Source organism: Octopus bimaculoides, chromosome 10, assembly GCF_046866305.1.
Source record: "Octopus bimaculoides isolate indiv1 chromosome 10, ASM4686630v1, whole genome shotgun sequence".
NCBI classification, from domain to species: Eukaryota; Metazoa; Mollusca; class Cephalopoda; order Octopoda; family Octopodidae; genus Octopus; species Octopus bimaculoides.
The window spans coordinates 49697316-49705778 of NC_142937.1; the positions used below are offsets into that span (position 1 = coordinate 49697316).

Consider the following 8463-nt stretch of genomic DNA (forward strand, 5'->3'; position numbering starts at 1 on the left):
GAATCTCCTTGATTCTTTCAATGTGCTTGTTCCCTGATATTAAATTGATATTAATTAATATCCAATTTTTTTACCCTATTGTTTTAATTTAATATATATATTAATTTATGTATATATTAATATTATCTTGGTTGAAAAAACTTTAATAATGTAAATATGTTAATAGTTACCAGGGTAGCAAAAACCACACAAAAACTGGGATATTATACCCGGTTAATGGGTAGAAATTCCATGTTAAAGTGATGTATTTTGAGTAGATATGAAGAATAATAATAAATGGAGTAAAACGCGTATAAGCAATAAATTCCTTTAATTCCTACATATGTTTCAAAATTTATGTGCACTCTACTCCAAAGAAGTAAGAGGTGCTGGAAAATGCACATAAATTCATCGTCAGGGAACCAACTTACAAAAGCAAGACATGCGCTACAAGTAATAACACTATATAGCTAAGTAAATGACCGTTAGAAACAAGAATGCTAGTTTACAGGGAGAGAGGCTATGAACGCTATACTAAAAGTTTAAATTAAAAGAAGACATAATGAAACGCAGTAAAATTCAAAAATCTAAAGTTCATAATAATGGTAAACCAAAAATCTTAGTAAAGGAGAAAGGAAGAGAATCCAATGCATTCTTTATATATTACTCCTTATGTAAACAAACTTATATAATGAAGTAAAATTAAGTATAGATTGTAAATATAATTAATCGACCATAGCATTGTATCATATTAAGATACGATAATTAACCTAAATAAATGGTAATACAAGGTACAAAACTATAATGTGATGAAATAATAAGAATAAACATGCTTACGATAACAAGATTGATAGTATGTATGTAAATATACAGTATGCTTCAAATTCAACGAATATAGCTTTTCTGGGAAAGACTTGCTGAACCAACTATAGAAGGGGAAAGAGTAAAAACAACTGGCGTTGGATTTAGATATAATTATTATTAAGATAATATTTTAATGTTATTATTCTTGTTATTGTTATTATTATTATTGTAATAAATATAAAAATAAATTTATTATTATCATTATTACTATTATTGTTATTGTCTAAAGTTAAAGGTAAATACTAAGTTGGGTGATTGTACATACCACTTGTAAGGTAGCTGTCCACTAGTGAGAATGTTAGTAGGTGAAAAAAATAAAAATAATAACTAAAATTAGTAAAAAGGATGAAATTAATGAAATGAACTGAAGGTGTGTTTCCTCCAATGCTGGCACCTGTATGCTCTCTGTGTTATTTGGTTTACTAAATTATTCTTGGAGAACAGAATGTGGAATAGCTCCAAGTTACAGAGAGGACAAAAATCTTTACCCTTGTCGTAGGGTATTGAGATAGCCAGCATTGACCATTCCAAAGAGAATTGTTTACTGCAGTCCTTAAGTTTCCAGATTAACTTACTTAGACCGGTACTATTATTTTTATTCCTATCCCTAAAGGAAGAATATCATCATCATCATCATCATCATCATCATCATCATCATCATCGTTTAACGTCCGCTTTCCATGTTAGCATGGGTTGGACGACTTGACTGAGGACTGGTGAAACCGGATGGCAACACCAGGCTCCAATCTAAATTTGGCAGAGTTTCTACAGCTGGATGCCCTTCCTAACGCCAACCACTCAGAGAGTGTAGTAGGTGCTTTTACGTGTCACCTGCACGAAGGCCAGTCAGGCGATACTGGCAACGGCCACGCTCGAAATGGTGTCTTTTATGTGCCACCCGCACAAGCCAGTCCAGGGGCACTGGCAACGATCTCGCTCGAAAATCCTACGGGAGCCAGTCAGGCGGTACTGGCAACGGCCACGCTCAAAATGGTGCATCTTATGTGCCACCCGCACAAGAGCCAGTCCAGGGGCACTGGCAAAGATCTTACTTGGCTTGCCGGGTCTTCTCACGCACAACACATTTCGAAAGGTCTCGGTCAGTAGTCATCGCCTCGGTGAGGCCCAATGTACGAAGGTCTTGCCTCACCACCTCAGCCCAGGTCTTCCTAGGCCTACCTCTTCCACGGGTTCCCTCAACTGTTAGGGTGTGGCACTTTTTCACGCAGCTATCCTCATCCATTCTCACCACATGTCCATACCAGCGCAATCGTCACTCTTGCACACCAATGGTTGGAAATTCTCTTGGAGACCTGCGTCAAGGAGCTACCAATATAATGCGAGACCCCTTTGTTAGTCATTACCTTACATTGATAAACTACATTTTTGGTCCTGGCATTCGCACTTAAAAACTTAATTGTATTACAATTAGATTCCAAGATACTAATCTTATTGTTGTGATAGTAATTGTTATATTTACTAATGTTGTACTTATTACCTTTATTTTTATCTAAATAACTATTGCTACCATATGAGTGTGTTAAATTACTGGAGTAATTATTATTATTATTATTGTTCAGTAGTTTTATTTTTATAACGTGCTTTCACTTCACTACCGAGCACAGCTCTGTGCGCCTTGGGTATGTACTGTGGTTTGCTGCGGTGCTCTTATGTTTACTGTATTGAAAGTGTTTTGCGTAGAATGTGTGCAGTACCCAGTAGTGCAATTTTCTGTATGTTATATATATTTGTAAGTCCTGGTGTTTTTGTTATGTATTTGTCTGAATATTTTTTTTATTATACCTAAGGCACCTACTATGATAGGAATTGTTTCTGTTTTTAGATTCCACATTCGAGTTATCTCTATTTCCAGGTCTTTGTATTTTGAAAGTTTTTCCATTTTCTGGCGTGTGTTTATACCATCTTTTTTCTGTTGTTATTCCATAGTGTTGGCATAGCTTCCAGTGTATATAGGTCCCAGCTCTGTCGTGTCTGTGAATATATTCCTTCTTAGCCAGGACTGGGCAGCCAGAGATAATATGATTTATTGTTTCTTGTCCATCTCCACATATTCTACAGTTACTTGTTATATTTCTTTTCATTATGTGTTTTTGGTAATTTCTGGTAGGGAGGCTCTGGTCTTGAGCAGCAATTAAAAATCCTTCAGTCTCTGCTTTGAGTCCTGAGCTTCTCAGCCATTGCTGGGATTTTTCTCTGTCTATTTCTTTCGCATTTAGTTTAGCCCAGTATTTACCATGTAGGGGCTTTTCTTGCCATCGTTTTATCATGGTCCGTTGCTGTTCTAGTTTTAGTTTGGATTTCATTTGTTTTATAGCTTTTGTTGTTTCTTCTTCTTCTTCTTCTTCTTCTTCTTCTTCTTCTTCTTCTTCTTCTTCTTCTTCGTATTTGTTAGGTAGATTGATTTCTTGTTTGTATTTGTCAGCTTCCTTAAATACTGAAAACAGTTTTTTGTTTTGCTCGTGTTTTGTGGCTATTTGTATTAGTTTCCCTTGCTTCTGGAGTAGGTATTTTTGCAGTCCTATGGTGGTTATTTTATAATAGTTTTCTAGCTGTATAAGACCCCTGCCACCTTCTGTGCGTTGTATATATAGCCTTTCTATGTCAGATTTTGGGTGGTGCATCCTATATCTTGTCATTATTTTTCTTGTTTTCCTGTCTATTTTACATAGTTCGTTTAGTGTCCAGTTAAGGATGTTGTAGCTGTAGCTTATAACTGGGACAGCTAAAGTGTTGATACCCATTATCTTGTTTTTAGCATTGAGCTCTGTTTTTAGTATTGATCTAACTCGTCTATAGTACTCTTTCTTTATTTTTTCTTTCATTTGTGTATGTTGTATCCTATCTAGTTCATTGACTCCTAAATACTTATATGGTTGGCTTTCGTCTAGTTCTCTTATTTCATTGGCTTTATCTAGTGTTATATTGCTACTTTTAACTAATTTTCCTCTTTTCAGGGTTGCTTTGGCACATTTTTCTAATCCGAATTTCATATCTATTTCCTTGGTAAAGCCGTGTACTGTCTGTAGTAGTGTTTCTAGCTCTTTGTCGTTTTTTGCATATAATTTTAGGTCATCCATATATAGAAGGTGGCTGACTGTTTTTCCGTAGCATTTGTAACCGCATCCAGTTTTATTTATCAATTCTGTTAAATGAGATGGCTGACTAGAGATGAATCTAAAAGTCTAAAATTATGGGAAGATATTATTTGTAACATATTTTTAGTATTAGAAAACCCAAATCTAACCTTATGTGTGTTGATGATTGGGTAATAGTGAGAACCCCTATTCACCTCGTCACGGAACTGCAAGACCAAATTGGATTTAACTTGTTTCCCAAATCGGACGATGAACCAAATATTTTCATCAGATCTAGGTACAGTGTTAGTATACCTGAATAAATTAAGTTTTTTTGTTTTTATCAAGGTGTTTAGAGCTGGTTAAGCCTATGTGAATGATTATAAGTAGGTGCCACTTTCTCAGTTAAGTGAGAAGAAGGAGAAGAAATAGAATTGGGTTTATCCCTGCTAGTAGAGGAGATATCCTGCTGTACAAAAGACGAAATATCACTAAATGAATTGATGTATCTTACCTTGTCTTTGTAACCTGCCTTCAATAAGGCTGAATTATAAAAGTCAGCCTCTTTATTGAAAATGTGGGAGTTAGAGGGAAGTTTAGAAAGTCTGATTGAAATACTCTTAACTAAATTACTGGTGATAGACCTTGGATGGTTACTAAAAGGGCTTATGTACCTAAGATTACTTGATTGTTTATGGAAAGGAAAGTGTGTGTTGCTATGTAAGTCTAAAGTTACGTCTAGAAAGTTGGCTACGGAGACCTCATCGTCAAAAACGATACCAAAAACCCATTCTCCGGAAGAATCTAGCTAATCTATTTTTAACCTTTTGGATGTGCTGAGTAGTAACATTATGGAGGTATAGCAGACAATCATCTCTGTATAGACCTACATTAATGTTTGGGAACTGGTCTGCCATTTCATATAATATATACGAACAAACTACATCAGCTATTTGAATTGAATCCGAACTTCCCATAGGAATGTCAAAAGCCCTCCGGAGTATCCCTACAAATCCATAGCTTATTGTTAAATTTTATAATTGATTTTTGAGCCGTTAATATTACATTAATTTCATCCCTAGAAAGACCTGCCTTATTATGGGTGAACCATAGTGCCTTATTAAGGATAATGGGGTTAATTGATGAGTAGAAACTAGAGATGTCGAACTGTATAAATTTGGTATTACTCTTGTCTTTAATTGAATTAAACCATTCTATTACCTGAGAAGAATTAGACCATAGTCTTAGTTTTAACTTATCTACTATTGTAGGTATGTATTTGTCCAGAATGTATTTGCTAAGAACGCCTATGTCTGATCTAGAGGGACAAATAAGGTGTAGAGAAGGGTTGGACCAAAAAAAATTTTTTGTGGTCCTTAAGAACAAAGCGAGGTTGTTTAGGGTCCAAAGGTTCAGTTCTATCTTGCAGGTTAAATTTGATCATAATTTCTTTAGCTTCCAGATTAGCTTTCCGGAGAATATTACTATTGGTAGTCTTATAATTTTTTTCTATTTCTTTTTTCAGTAATTCCATGTATTTTTATACAGTTTGTATTGGTCATTTCGGCAGGGAACACTGACGGGGTCGGGGGGCGTAGGAATACTTCTAGCAGAGAAATGGGTTGATAAGGTAATCGAGGTAGTTAGAGTATGTGACAGAGTACTTAAGATTAGACTAGTGCTTCATCATAGATTAGCTACTGTCATCTCAGCCTATTCCCCTCAACCGGGGCTCCCGGATGGGCTGAAAGACCAATTCTATGACACCCTCTTGCAAACTACCTCGTCGACGAGTGACAGGGACCTTCTCTTTGTGGCTGGAGACTTCAATGGTCATGTCGGACGTCATGCTGGAGGCTTCCATGGCATACATGGAGGCTATGGCTTCGGTTCCCGCAACGAGGAGGGAACCAGACTGCTGGAGTTCTGTGATGCAACCTATCTTATGGTCTGCAATACCAACTTCAGGAAACCTGCCAGTTACCTAGTCACCTACCGATCTGGCAGACACTCTAGCCAAATCGACTACATCCTCGCCAGAAATAGGGAAAGAGGGCGGCTTATAAATGCCAAAACCTTCCCTGGCGAAGAATGTACCCCACAACATAGATTAGTAGTTAGAGACATCGGGATCAAGGCAAAATGGGTGCCCAGAAATAGAACGGCTTGGGGGAGAAGGGTGTGGAAGCTTAAAGACCCTGCAAATGGACAGAGACTCAGAGACAAGTTACTTGAAGAATTTGACGAAATAGAAGGGGATATAGCATCATACAACGTGGAAGACAATTGGAGATTTCTGCGGGACAACCTGTTGAGAGCCACCGACCAGATCTGTGGCTGGTGTAAAGTCCCCTCTCGACCCAGAGTAACGTGGTGGTGGAACAAGGAGGTAGACAGGGCTATTAGACAAAAGAAACAGGCTTGGAAGGACTGGAAGTACGGTGGTAGCAGGGAATTGTACCAATCTGCCAGAAGGGAAGCTAGGCGACAGGTTTATTTAGCCAGAGGGGAAACAGATAAGAAAAGATTTGCCAATGTTCTGCGCCGTGAGGACCAAAGACTCGAGGTATTTCGTGTTGCAAGACAGAGTAGGAGAGAGAATAGTGATGTCGTAGGAGAGAAATGTGTTCGCATGGATGATGATACGCTTGCACTAAATGAGGCTGCAAAGACAGAGGTCTGGAGATGCCACTACGATAGATTGCTTAATAAAGAGAATGAATGGGAGAAAGAGAGCCTGCCGTATGTTGACCCAACAGAGGGACCAGCTATCCGAGTTGACAGTACCAGGGTAGATAAAGCAATCAAGAGTATTAAGACAGGGAAAGCCCCCGGCCCATCAGGAATCACTGCAGAGATGCTCAAAATATCTGGCAGTGTTGGCTACAGCCTAGTCACCCGTATTACGAACCAGGTGATACACGAAGGAGTCATACCCAATGACTGGTGTAGCAGCACCATAGTCAACTGCTACAAAGGTAAAGGTGACACTTTAGATACAAATAATTACAGAGGCATCAAGCTGTTAGATCAGGTTATGAAAGTTACAGAGAAGGTCATAGCCCAACTAATTAGGGAGCGAATCAATTTAGATGAGATGCAGTTTGGGTTCGTGACAGGTAAAAGCACCACTAATGCCATATTTCTAGTAAGACAGCTGCAGGAGAAATACCTAGCCAAGGATAAACCTCTGTACCTGGCTTTCGTTAACGTGGAGAAAGCCTTTGACAGGGTCCCCCGATCCCTTATTTGGTGGTCAATGAGGAAACTTGGGATAGAAGAATGGTTAGTGAGAGCTGTGCGAGCCATGTACAGAGATGTTGCCAGTAGGGTGATGGTTGGAAATGAGTACAGTAATGAATTCCGGGTAGAGGTAGGGGTCCACTAAGGTTCCGTCCTCAGCCCCCTCCTATTTATCATAGTCCTCCAGGCGATCACAGAGGAATTCAAGACAGGTTTCCCCTGGGAGCTCCTCTATGCTGAGGACCTTGCACTAATTGTGGAGTCACTTTCAGAACTAGAGGAGAAGTTTCAGGTGTGGAAGCAAGGACTAGAATCAAAGGGCCTTAGAGTCAACCTAGTTAAAACCCAAATCCTAATAAGTAGGAAGGTAGATAAAACACAAACCCCTTCAGGTAGATGGCCCTGCTCAGTATGTAGAAAAGGAGTAGGTAGCAACTCTATAAGATGTACCCGGTGAAAACTATGGACACATAAGAGGTGCAGCAATATCAAAGGCAGGTTAACTAGCAAGTTAGTTTTTGTATGTGGCAGATGTTCAGATGCAATAAAGATTGTAAACAAACAGGAAACAACTTCTATCTCATTCCAGGGAGAAAAACTAGAGGTAGTTGATAGCTTCCATTATCTGGGTGACCAAGTTAGTAGTGGGGGTGGGTGCGCTGAAAGTGTAGCTGCTAGAATAAGAATAGCCTGGGCAAAGTTTAGAGAGCTCTTACCTCTGCTGGCGACAAAGGGACTCTCACTCAGAGTAAAAGGCAGACTGTATGACGCATGTGTACGAACAGCCATGCTACATGGCAGTGAAATATGGGCTGTGACTGCAGAGGACATGCGTAAGCTCGCAAGGAATGAAACCAGTATGCTCCGTTGGATGTGTAATGTCAGTATGCATACCCGACAGAGTGTAAGTATCTTGAGAGAAAAGTTGAACATAAGAAGCATCAGTTGTGGTGTGCTAGAGAGACGATTGTGCTGGTATGGACATGTGGTGAGAATGGATGAGGATAGCTGTGTGAAAAAGTGCCACACCCTAACAGTTGAGGGAACTCGTGGAAGAGGTAGGCCCAGGAAGACCTGGGCTGAGGTGGTGAGGCAAGACCTTCGAACATTGGGCCTCACCGAGGCGATGACTACTGACCGAGACCTTTGGAAATGTGCTGTGAGTGAGAAGACCCGGCAAGCCAAGTGAGACCAAGTGAGATCGTTGCCAGTGCCCCTGGACTGGCTTTTGTACGGGTGGCACATAAAATACACCATTTTGAGCGTGGCCGTTGCCAGTACC

The 8463-nt window shown here is 39.3% G+C and overlaps 1 protein-coding gene across 1 annotated transcript in view; it reads left to right on the forward strand.

The window, feature by feature from the left end:
* Positions 1 to 65, forward strand: part of LOC106880428 (organic cation transporter protein) — an 86445-nt gene extending 86380 nt beyond the window's left edge. Inside the window, exon 9 of the mRNA XM_089358617.1 lies at positions 1 to 65. This exon is cut by the window's left edge and continues 1298 nt beyond it. The gene's annotated coding sequence lies outside the window, so the exon portion shown is untranslated.
* Positions 66 to 8463: the final 8398 nt, after the last annotated feature.